A 13,855-nucleotide genomic window follows, 5' to 3' on the forward strand; every position below is an offset into this window, starting at 1 on the left:
GACTCCCTGTAGCCTGCCCAGAGCGCAGTTTTGGCATATCACGGCATGCTGGTGCGCTCTGAGGAACTTTGGACGTGTGGCTAGCCATTTGGTTTTAGTGGGAGTTTCGGCTGGTTAAAGGAGGCAAGAAATACTAGTGCTGTCAGTCATGAACTGAGGTCTAAATTGGGGTTTTTGGCATTTCCACTTTGAACCGGTGAGGGGCCAGTTGACTGGGGTTAGATACAGGTGATGGCTGCTTAATCTAAGAGTTTGAAGCAAAGGAGTTTGGTTTAGCTGTGGCTAAGGTGGCTTTTTCCTATCTGTCAAAAGGTGTTCGATAGGGGGCACAAGGGGTTGCACCCCACCATTGGTGCTGAGACTTAACAGGTTTGGTTTTGGTGATAAACCATGGAGTTCCACCAAATTTGAGCTCCAATGGACATGTTTAGCTTTGTAAACTTGAAATAACTCCAATATGACCAGATTTGTTCCTTCCAAAGGGAGTGAGGGCAAACTAAGTCCCACAAACCTTCCTATGTGGAGTTTAAAATCTCATTTTTGGTGTAGAACCCTCATTTGAGGTATTAGGCACTCCTATAAAGTTTTAGCCTCATTAGACAAACCTTCCTATGTAGAGTTTCTCTAACTTGATTCTGGACAGACAGGGTTTTTGGGGTATTTGGGGTCCTTATCCACCTTTGATCATGGTGAAACTTTATGTGGACTCCATGCATGGCCTAGGGACATCACTCTAATTTTCTAGGAATTTATTAATAATATTTCCTTTGGAAATATTTCAAAATGCCAAAACAGACAGAAATAGCTTTTATAGTTTAATCAATAAATATAATATAAAATGGGGTTTAAAATCTTATGTATGGAAAATATATGTCCTTCTGATCATCTCTAAATTTAATTAGATTTTTCCATAGCAGAAAAGTATTTTTCCATGTTGAAATACCAATTCTGACCTGACAAATGGACAGGTTATTTGATTAGGAAAATACTCACAAAAATAATTATTTTTGTGGTTTTGAAATATAAGAATAGGTAAAAATCAGATTACCAAATATGACTAGTAGCACTGCTTGCTATCAAGGACATGTAGTGCAACTCAAGGTGGTTTTGCTTTGGTTATCAAAGGTTTTTGGAAATCAGTAAAATACCAAAAAATAATTTAGGGTTTTAAAACCTGACATGATCAAGCATACAAGCATACAATGTCAATCATGGCACTCACAACATTAGTTTTGCAAAAATTGAACAAGCTCAGAATTTTACAACACAGACAGGTGATAGCAAAAACAGGGTGTGACAAGTGTTAAAACTAAATAATTCTTATTTGGTGTTTGCGTTGAGCATGAACATGATTAGATCGTGTATATTGCAATATGATTATTCATTTAAAGAGAATAATGGTTATTCTATTTGCTTGAATAAATAACTTCAGTGGTTTATTGAATCTCGATTATAGTGATACACATGTTCATAATATTAATGCCAAAAGATACAAAGTAGTAATGATAGTAGCACTTACTTGTGGCACTGCCGCTTGAGTCATGTTGGTATAAAATGCATGTGGAAGCTCCATGCAGATGGATCTTGGTACTCACTCATTTTTGAAACGTTTGAGATGTGCAAACCAAGCCTATTGGTATAAACGCATGAAGAAACTCCATGCAGATGGATCGTTTGGACTCACTTGATTTTGAATCACTTGAGACATGCAAATCATACAACATGGGCAAGATGACTGAAGGCCTCGTTTTTCAGTGAGATGGAACTAGAAAGTAACTTATTGGAAATAATACATTTGGATGTATGCGGTCCAATGAGTGCTCAGGCACGCAATGGATATCGTTATGTTCTCACTTCACACTTGATTTGAGTAGATACTAGTGTATTTGCTGGATGAAACACACGTCTGAATTATTGAAAGGTTCAAGTAGTTTCAGAGTGAAATTGAAGATCATCGTGACAAGAGGGTAACATCTCTACGATATGATCATATAGACGAATATCTTAATTGCGAGTTCGGTACACAATTAAGACAAATGTGAAAATTGTTTCACATCTCAAGCCACCTAGAACACCACAGTGTGATGGTGTGTCCGAACGTTATAGCCGCGCCCTATTTGATATGGTGCATACTATGATGTCTCTTATCGAATTACCACTGTCATTTATGGGTTATGCATTAGAGACAACCGCATTCACTTTAAATAGGGCACCACGTATTTCTGTTGAGATGACACCGTATGAACTATGGTTTGGAGAAAGCTAAGGTGTCCTTTCTTAAAAGTTTGGGGCTGCGATGCTTATGTGGAAAAGTTTCAGCGTGATATGCTCGAACCCAAAGCGGATAAATGCATCTTCATAGGACACCCAAAATAGTTGGGTATACCTCCTATCTCAAATCCGGAAGCAAAGTGTTTGTTTCTAGAAACGGGTCCTTTCTCGAGGAAAAGTTTTTCTCGAAAGAATTGAGTGGGTGGGTGGTGGAACTTGATGAGGTTATTGAACCGTCACTTCAGCCAGTGTGTAGCAGGGCGCAGGAAGTTGTTCCTGTGGCGCCTACGCCAGTTTAAGTGGAAACTGATGATAATGATTATTAAGCTTCGAATCAAGTTACTACAAGTCTCGTAGGTCGACAAGGTCGCCTATTGCTATAGAGTGATACGGTAACCCTGTCTTGGATGTCATGTTGTTGAACAACAATGAACCTACGAGCTATGGAGAGAGGATTCATGTATGAAAACAAAGTGTAGACTTTGGAAGAACTACTTGATGGTCGTAAGACTATTAAGTACCGATGGATCTTTAAAAGGAAGAAATACGATGATGGTGAAAAGTCACCATTAAGAAAAACCTCGACTTGTCGCAAAGATGTTTCCAACAAGTTCAAAGAGTTGACTATGATGAGACTTTCTCACTCGTAGCGATGCTAAAAGCCTGTTGGAATTATGTTAGCAGTTGCTCCATTATTTATGAAATGTTGAACATAGGATGTCAAAACATTGTTTCCTCGACGGTTTCCTTGAGGAAAGGTTGTATGTGATACAACCGGAAGGTTTTGTCGATCCCATGGATACTAACAAGTATGCAAGCTCCAGCGATCCTTCCATGGACTAGTGCAAGCATCTCGGAGTTGGAATGTACGCTTTGATGAGATGATCAAAGCTTTTGGGTTTATACAAGGTTTATGAGAAACTTGTATTTCCAAAGAAGTGAGTGGGAGCATTATAGAATTTCGGATAAGTATATGTGGTTGACATATTGTTGATCAGAAGTAATGTAGAATTTCTGGAAAGCATAAAGGGTTGTTTGAAAGGAGTTTTTCAAAGGAAAACATGGATTAAGCTACTTGAACATTGTGCATCAAGATCTATGGCGATAGATCAAGACGCTTCAGAAGAACTTTCAACGAAATGCATGCCGTGACAAGTTTTTGAAGGAGTTCAAAATAGATCAGCAAAAGAAGGAGTTCTTGGCTGTGTTGTAAGGTGTGAATTTGAGTAAGACTCAAAGCCCGACCACGGCAGAATAAAGAGAAAGGACGAAGGTCGTCCCCTATGCCTTAGATGTAGGCTCAAGGGGTACAAATATCCAGGACTGAATCACTAAACAGCGGTCAAAATTATCCTGAGTAACTAGTGGACTAAGGAATTTTTCTTGATTATGGAGGTGATTAAAGAGATTGTCTTAAAGGGTTAAATAGATGCAAGCTTTGACGCTAATCCGAATAATATGAGTAGTAAACCGGGTTCGTATAGTGGAGTAGTCATTTGGAATAATTCCAAATGGTGCATGGTAGCAACATCTATAGGATGACATAGAGATTTGTAAAGCGCACACGGATCTGAAAGGTTCATACCCATTGACTAAAACCTCTCTCAAAAGCAAGATATGATCAAACCCCATAACTGTATGGGTGTTAGGTTCATTACAATCACATAGTGATGTGAACTAGATTATTGACTCTAGTGCAAGTGGGAGACTGTTGGAAATATGCCCTAGAGGCAATAATAAATTGGTTATTATTATGTTTCCTTGTTCATAATAATCGTTTATTATCCATGCTAGAATTATATTGATTGGAAACTCAAATACATGTGTGGATACATAGACAACACATTGTCCCTAGTGAGCCCCTAGTTGACTAGCTCGTTGATCAAAGATGGTCAAGGTTTCCTGGCCATAGGCAAGTGTTGTCACTTGATAACGGGATAACATCATTGGGAGGATGATGTGATGGACAAGACCCAAACTATCAACGTAGCATATGATCGTGTAAGTTTATTGCTACCGTTTTCTGCATGTCAATGTATCTATTCCTATGACCATGAGATCGTGCAACTCCCGGACACCGGTGGAATATCTTGTGTGTATGAAACGTCGCAACATAACTGGGTGACTATAAAGGTGCTCTAAAGGTATCTCCGAAGGTGTCTGTTGGGTTGGCATGGATCAAGACTGTGATTTTTGTCACTCCATGTGACGGAGAGGTATCTCGGAGCCCACTCGGCAATACAACATCACAACAAGCCTTGCAAGCAATGTGACTAAGGAGTTAGTTACGGGATCTTGTATTACGGAGCGAGTAAAGAGACTTGCCGGTAACGAGATTGAACTAGGTATAGAGATACCGACGATCGAATCTCGGGCAAGTAACATATCGTAGGACAAAGGGAATAGTATACAGGATTATATGAATCCTTGACATAAAAGTTCAACCGATAGAGATCTTCATAGAATATGTAGGAGCCAATATGGACATCCAGGTCCCGTTGTTGGTTATTGACCGTAGAGTGTCTCAGGTCATGACTTCATAGTTCTCGAACCCGCAGGGTCTACACACTTAAGGTTCGGTGACGTTTCGGTATAGTTGAGTTATATGTGTTGGTGACTGAAGTTTTGTTGAGAGTCCCGGATGAGATGCTGGACGTCACAAGGAGTTTCAGAATGGTCCGAAAATGAAGATTGATATATCGGAGGTTGGTGTTTGGATTCCGGAAGGTTTTCGGGCATTGCCGATAGTGTACCGGGAGTGACGAATGGGTTCCGGGGCCCACTGGGTGGGCACACTACGCCCCAAGGTGTCCACATGGGTTTATTGGATGCACAATAAGGCATAATGGGCTGACAAAGTCATCCAAGGAAGGCCCATGAGGAAAAAGTGGAAAATCCCAAAAGAGGTGGGAAATTTAGGAAGGAGTCCTAATCCCATTGGGATTAGAGGAGGACTCCTCCCTCCTCCACTTCGGCCGAAGACAAGGAGGCCCTCTTGAGCCTCAAGGCTAGCCCCTCCCCTCCTCCTATATATACTAAAGGTTTTAGGGTTTTTGAGACACAACTTTGCCACGTGCAACCCTAAAACTCTACTTCGTAGTTCATCCTCTAGATCGGATTTCTGCGGTGCTTAAGCGAAGCCCTGCAGGAATAGATTAGCGCCGCCACCACCACACCGCTGTGTTGGAGAACTCATCTACCTCTCCGCCCCCTCTTGCTATATCAAGAAGGTGGAGATCATCATCGAGTTGTACGTGTGCTGAACGCGCAGGTGTCGTCCGTTCGGCACTTGATCGAGACGGATCGTGGGACGGATCTTGCGACGGTTCATGGGACATATCGTGAAGACGTACCACTAAATCAACCGCGTTTATTAATGCTTCCTCTTAGCGATCTACAAAGGATATGTGGTCTTTGTGTGTGTAGGAAATTTTTTGTTTCCCATGCGACGTTCCCCAACACGAACCACCCTAATTCGAAAGAGAAAACATTTCTATTGGCCACATGTGTCGGCTCCCCCGAGTCAAGAAGTAGTGGAGTATGGTACGATACTGCTCTCTGCATAGCCTGGACCGTTACTAGGGGAAATTTATGTTCTCATTCCACGCTAGAGAGCACGCAATCCAGCTTCTCGTAAGTTGGAATAGGTAGAGATTTCGCCCAGGTAAATTGTCTACCCATGAGATCAATTTCTACCAGGTTAAGACTCTCAATAATCATGTTAAACATGAATGACCATCTAGCATCGAAATTATCATTATTTTTCTCTTCTCGTCTTCGAATGATATTAAAATCTCCACCCACTATAGTAGCTAAGCCTTCATTTCCATAGATCTTGACAAGATGTGAAAGAAATTCTGACTTGAGCTCTTATTGAGCTGCTCCATAAACAACCACTGAAGCCCATCGAAACCCATCAATTTTTGACCTCACTCGAAATTTGACAATAAAGTCACCATAGACCACATTTAGAACTTCTAGTGTTTCACATTTAACCCCCAAGAGTATCCCTCTGGAACGACCTCTAGGCGATAAGCAATGCCAATCAAAATCTACCCCACGAGATATATTTCTCAAGAACTGTGGAGTAAAGTTATCTCTTCCCGTTTCTATTAAAGCCATAAAGTCCAATTTATGCTCTACAGATGTTTGTGCCGGAAACCTATGTTTAGCCAAGTCTTCAAGACCTCTGCTATTCCAAAAATTCCTGGAGCCAAACAGATGAAATCCCTAGAAGAAATATCATAGACGGTTGAGCAAATGGATATCACCTGGAGGAGGCGGGCATGGAGGTTCTTCTCACGGGCATCAGACAGCCTGACGGCCTCCTCCAGGAAAGCGCATCGACCTGCGACAGCAACACCTGGAGCCGGTCGTACACGCCCTGCCACTACGCTGAGGGGAAGTTCAGCGACAACAGAGGAGGGGGTGGAGCATCGGAGGAAGAACTATGTGAAGGACTCAGGGGGCGGAGGATAGAATAAGCAAGTAGCGGCTAGGGTAGAGGGAGAAGAGGGAGACACCCGTGGGATCAGCTTATGTATGTATGCTTCGGCTGGCAACCCTAGATAGTTTGGTGGGCTTCAGCCCATCATCAACAGTTGAGGTTGATCCAAATGTCATCTATTAAGAAAACATTATCTTAAATAAATCTATTAGAAAACCAATATAAATCTTATATTTCTAAAAATATATTCTAAAAAGTAAATATATGCACGTAAAATTAGTAGGGTATCAAGACTACCAAAATTGATGATTATGCCTAGTCTTGGTGACACTCGTCAAAGGATAAAATGCAAGCATTGCTAAGCCACTCAAAAGAGAAGTGCATGCATGAATGGACGGTGAGAAAATGGCGGAATTAGGTTTTCCCTTTGTTTTATAAATACTCGCAAAATTTGTGTACAATTAAAAGAGGACGGCGGTGAGCCCGCGGCGCACTATCTCATCGTGTCCCTCGACCCATAACCGCCCTCGCGCGCACCGGTGATGAGGTCAAGGGCATCGTTTTATTTGGATTCAATAATCCTAGTAAACATCACAAAATTTAATAGAAGTATTGAACAATTTTCAATACTCAAAAGATTGAAAATGTTTTAGTATTAAAAGAATGTCTCTATGTATATCTCTTTCTCCACACTATTTAAAAAGAACCTAAGGTTTTATCTTAAACTATGTTTTCTCCCACCACCCCTTCATCCAAACTCCCAACCTTCACCTATTTGTTTTCCCTTTTTTCACCCCCTTTTCATTTTCAAAAAAAATTTAACCCAATAAACCAAATCAATATATGGTATAGCAATGAGTACACGGTCCATAAATGGAAATTTTCTTATAGTAAAAGCTCGACGTGTATGACATCTCTGATAACCCAATAATGACAATGAATTCACATCCTAAAAGCAAATAGATATGAAATCTTTTATATTTTGGCCCTCATGTGATATGAGGGCCTCATCACCCAGTTAGGATACATTACTACACTTGCACTTTGTAGTCCGAACATAGGAAAAATTGACAAGTAGGCTCGACAGATAGACAAAATTATCGATGTGTCATCCAGTCACCTTGAGCCAGAGGAGTATGACCTTGTAATTTGGTCATGATGAGTTGAGAATAAGATCATCAATAATGCCAGTAATCTTAATGACCATTTTGTAACAAGATTATGACCTTGTGGGAACAAATGGTCATGATATTATGGAGTCTGGACCCTCGCAGACTCTCGATGACATATTTTTGAAATTTGGTCATAGATCTATGACCAATTAAAACCCCGTCACTATTTTTTTTGTCATAAATGAGTGTTTTTCTTGTAGTGACAAGACCAGAACTTAAGAATAGCAATTGACCGTATCACTTAGTTTATTGGTAATGCTTTCCTCATGTCAAGTATGTGTTCCCAAGACCATGAGATCATGCAACTCCCTGAAACCGAAGGAATGCATTGTGTGTATAAAATGTCACTTCATAATTGGGTGATAATAAAGGTGTTCTACAGGTATATCTGAGGGTGTCTGTTGGGTTTGCATGGATCAAGACTAGGATTTGTCACTCCATATGACGGAGAGGTATCTCTGGGCCCTCTTGGTAATACGACATCACAAGAAGCTTGCAAGCAATGTGAATAAGGAGTTAGTCATGGGACCTTGCATTACATAATGAGTAAAGAACTTGTCGCTAACGATATTGAAATAGATATGAGCTATCAATGATCAAATCGTCGGCAAGTAACATACCGACACACGAAGGGAACTCCATACGAGTTTGATCGAATCCTTGACATCATAGTTCTACCAGTAGTGATCTTCATGGAATATGTTGGAACCAATATGGGCATCTAGATCCTCTTATTGGTTATTCACCGAAGAGGTGTCTCGGTCATGTCTCCATGTTTGAAATATGCCCTAGAGGCAATAATAAAATGGTTATTATCATATTTCCTTGTTCATGATAATCTTCTATTGTTCATGCTATAATTGTATTAACAGGAAACAGTAATACATGTGTGAATAAATAGATCACAATGTGTCCCTAGCAAGCCTCCAGTTGGCTAGCTCGTTAGTCAATAGATGATCATGGTTTCCTGATCATGGGCATTAGATGTCATTGATAACGGGATCACATCATTGGGAGAACAATGTGATGGACAAGACCCAATCCTAAGCCTAGCACTAGATCGTATTGTTCGTATGCTAATGCTTTTCTAATGTCAAGTATCTTTTCCTTCGACCGTGAGATTCTACAACTCCCGGATACCGTAGGAGTGCTTTGGGTGTATCAAACGTCGCAACGTAACTGGGTGACTATAAAGGTGCACTACGGGTACCTCCGAAAGTGTCTATTGGGTTGGTACGAATCGAGATCGGGATTTGTCACTCCGTGTGACGGAGAGGTATCTATGGGCCCACTCAGTAGAACATCATCATGAGCTCAATGTGACTAAGGAGTTAGTCACACGATGACGTGCTACGAAACGAGTAAAGAGACTTACCGGTAACGAGATTGAACAAGGTATAGGTATACCGACTATCGAATCTCGGGCAAGTTCTATACCGACAGACAAAGGGAATCGTTTACGGGATTGATTGAATCCTTGACATCGTGGTTCATCCGATGAGATCATCGTGGAGCAAGTGGGAGCCACCATGGGTATCCAGACCCCGCTGATGGTTATTGGCCAGAGAGGTGTCTCGGTAATGTCTGCCTGTCTCCCGAACCCGTAGGGTCTACACACTTAAGGTTCGATGACGCTAGGGTTATAGGGAATTGTTATACGAGGTTACCAAAATTTGTTCGGAGTCCCGGATGAGATCCCGGACGTCACGAGGAGCTCCGGAATGGTCCGGAGGTAAAGATTGATATATAGTACGGATGGTTTCGGATATCGGAAGTGTTTCGGGCATCACCGGTAACGTACCGGGACCACCGGGACCACCGGAGGTGTTTAGATGTCATTGATAACGGGATCACATCATTGGGAGAATGATGTAATGGACAAGACCCAATCCTAAGCATAGCACTAGATCGTATTGTTCGTGTGCTAAATCTTTTCTAATGTCAAGTGTCTTTTCCTTCGACCGTGAGATTGTGGAACTCCCGGATACCGTAGGAGTGCTTTGGGTGTATCAAACGTCACAACGTAACTGGGTGACTATAAAGGTGCACTACGGGTACCTCTGAAAGTGTCTATTGGGTTGACACGAATCGAGATCGGGATTCGTCACTGCGCTTGGCGGAGAGGTATCTCTGGGCCCACTCGGTGGAACATCATCATGAGCTCAATATGACTAAGCACTTAGTCACAGGATGACGTGCTAAGGAACGAGTAAAGAGACTTACCGGTAACGCGATTGAACAATGTATAGGTATACTGGCGATCGAATCTCGGGCAAGTTATATACCGACAGACAAAGGGAATTGTATACGGGATTGATTGAATCCTTGACATCGTGGTTCATCCGATGAGATCATCGTGGAGCAAGTGGGAGCCTCCATGGGTATCCAGACCCCGCTGATGGTTGTTGGTCGGAGAGGTGTCTCGGTCCTGTCTGTCTGTTTCCCGAACCCATAGGGTCTACACACTTAAGGTACGATGACGCTAGGGTTATAGGGAATTGTTATACGAGGTTATAGAAAGTTGTTCGGAGTCCCGGATGAGATCCCGGACGTCACGAGGAGCTCCGGAATGGTCCGGAGGTAAAGATTGATATATAGGACGGATGGTTTTGGACACGGGAAGTGTTTTGGGCGTCGCTGGTAACGTACCGGGACCACCGGAAGTGGCCGCGGGGGTCCACCGGAAGGGGGCCACCACCCCGGGAGGCTAGATGGGCCAAGTGCGGGAGGGAACCAGCCCCTAGGTGGGCTGGTGCGCCCCCCGCACTCAGCCCATGGCGCAAGAAGAGGGGAGAGGGGGGGGGGGAACCCTAGCGCAGGTGGGCTTAAGGCCCACCAGAAGGGTGCGCCACCCCTCCTCCCCTCTTGGCCGCTGCACCTCCTCCCATCTAGGGCTGACGCCCCTCCCAGGAGAGGGAAACCCTCAAGGGGGTGCAGCCCCTCCGTACCCCTATATATAGTGGGCACTTTGGGCTGTAGGGAAAACCAATCTTGCTCTCCCTCGGTGCAGCCCTGTGATACGTCTCCAACGTATCTATAATTTTTGATGGTTCCATGCTATTACCTTGTCAACTTTCGGTGCCAAGTGCGAGTTTCTGTTTTTTCCCTGTTTTTGGCCCATTTTCAGACGGAGTCCAAATGGAATGAAACTTTACTATGATTTTTTTGGACCAAAAGAGACCCCCGAAGCTTTGGAAGAAGGCCAGAAGAGCCACGAGGGAGTCACAAGCCCTGACGTCACCACCACCCCCCTAGGTGGTTCCGACCAGGCTTGTGACCTCCTCGTGGGCCCAACTAACGCAATTCCACCGCCATAAATTCCTATAAATTCAGAAACCCCGAAAAAGAAACCTAGATCGGGAGTTCCGCCGCCGCAAGCGTCTGTAGCCACCAAAAACCAATCTGGAGCCCGTTCCACCAACCTGCTGGAGGGGGAATCCATCTCCGGTGGCCATATTCATCATCCCGGCGATCTCCATGACGAGGAGGGGGTAGTTCTCTCTCGGGGCTGGGGGTATGTACCAGTAGCTATGTGTTTGATCTCTCTCTCTCTCTCGTGTTCTTGAGATGTCTTGATCTCGATGTACCATGGGCTTTGCTACTATAGTTGGATCTTATGATGTTCTTCCCCCTCTCCCTCTTGTAATAAATTGAGTTTCCCCTTTGGAGTTATCTTATCGGATTGAGTCTTTGAGAACACTTGATGTATGTCTTGCACGTGTCTATCTGCTGTGATCAACTTGCAGGTTTGTGACAATTGGGAACCTATGCATATGGGTTGGCACACATGGATTCATGTGAGTACTTGATGTATGTTTTGGTGATCAACTTGCGGGTTCGTGACATTGGGAACCTATGCACAGGGGTTGGCACACGTTTTGACTCTCTGGTAGAAACTTTGGGGTACTCTTTGAAGTTCTATGTGTTGGTTGAATAGATGATTTTGAGATTGTGTAATGCATATCGGATAATCATGCCCACGGATACTTGAGGTGACAATGGAGTATCTAGGTGACATTAGGGTCTTGGTTTATATGTATCTTAAGGTGTTATTCTAGTACGAACTCTATGAATAGATCGATCAGAAAGAATAACTTTGTGGTGGTTTCGTACCCGACAATAATCTCTTCGTTTGTTCCCTGGTATTAGTGACTTTGGAGTGACTCTTTGTTGCATGTTGAGGGCTAGTTATATGATCCAATTATGTTACCATTCTTGAGAGAACTTCACTAGTGAAAGTATGAACCCTACGCCTTGTTTCCATGCATTGCAATACCGTTTGTGCTCACTTTTACAATTTGTTACCTTGCTGTTTTTGTAATTTGAGATTACAAAAACCGATATCTACCATCCATATTGCACTTGTATCACCATCTCTTCGCCGAACTAGTGCACCTATACAACTTACCATTGTATTAGGTGTGTTGGGGACACAAGAGACTCTTTGTTATTTGGTTGCAGGGTTGCTTGAGAGAGACCATCTTCATTCTACGCCTCTCACGGATTGATAAACCTTAGGGCACCCACTTGAGGGAAAATTGATACTGTCCTACAACCCTCTACACTTGGAGGCCCAACAACGTCTACAAGGAGAAGGTTGCATAGTAGACATCACCCTGCTCTTCCTTCTCCTCCTCTCTGCCGGTGCTTGGCGAAGCCTTGCTCGGAGAGCTCGTCTCCCCATCGACACCGCGCCGTCGTGCTGCCGGAGATGTTCCCAAACCTCTCCCTCCTCCTTGCTGGATCAAGGTGCGGGAGACGTCACCGGGCTGCACGTGTGTTGAACGCAGAGATGTCGTGGTTCGACACTAGATCGGAATCACACCGCGATCTGAATCGCTGCGAGTACGACTCGATCAACCGCATCCTAGCAACGCTTCCTCTTAGCGATCTTCAAAGGTATGAAGATGCACTCACCCCTCTCTCGTTGCTGATCTCTCCATAGGAAGATCTGAATATGCGTAAGAAATTTTTTGAATTTATGCTACGTTACTCAACACTGCATGATTTTCCAACCCGTAGGGTCACACGCTTAACATTTGATTAATGCTAGAGTAGTGTTTGGATAATCACATTGTGGCCGAATGATCTTCGGAGCCCGGATGAGATACTGGATGTCACGAGGAGTTCCGGAATAATCTAGAGATAAAGATTTATGTATGGGAAGTCCCATTTTGGTCGTGAGAAATGTTTTGGGCATTATCGATAGTTTACCGGGGTGTCGAAATGGTTCGAGGGGTCGATCAGGGTGGGGGGGGGTCCACCTGCCCCGAGGCCCCACAAGGTCCAAAGGGGGGCGCCGTAGCCAGGATAGGCTAGGCACACCAGCCCCTAGAAGAGCGTGAGACTTGGGGGGCCAGAGTCTCAAAGGGACAAGGCACCAAAAAGGTGCCTTGCATGAGGGGGACTCCTGCCTTCCTTGTGAAGGGAGGACTCCACCCTAGTCGTTAGCCCTCCTTGGAGGAGGAGCCAAGGGTTTTGCCCCACCCGCGCCCCTTGTTTCCTATATATAGTATGAGAGAGAGGAGGGTTGCAGACAACCATCCCCACGCCTCGGTGGCATCCCTCTCCCTCTTGTTACTCTGTTCCTCTACAAATTGGTTTTTTTAGTAGTGCTTGGCGAAGCCCTGCCGAAACTTGTGCGACCACCATAACCACCACGCCGGCATGCTGGTCGTGATCCCATCTTGATTGCTGGATCAAGAAGGAGGATACGTCATTGAGCCGCATGTATGTTGAATACGGAGGTGTCGTCCGTATGGCGCTACATCGGGATGGATCACTATTGGATCATGAAGAGTACAAATACATCAACCGTGTTATATACACTTCTTCTTAACGGTCTATGAGGGTGTGTATACACACTCTCCTCTCTAGTTGGTATGCATCTCCATAGATAGATCTTGGGTGTTTGTAGGATTTTTTTTGTTTGCCATGCAACGTTCACCAAGAGTGGTATCAGCGC

Source organism: Hordeum vulgare, chromosome 3H (genome assembly GCF_904849725.1).
Source record: "Hordeum vulgare subsp. vulgare chromosome 3H, MorexV3_pseudomolecules_assembly, whole genome shotgun sequence".
Taxonomy (NCBI): Eukaryota; Viridiplantae; Streptophyta; class Magnoliopsida; order Poales; family Poaceae; genus Hordeum; species Hordeum vulgare.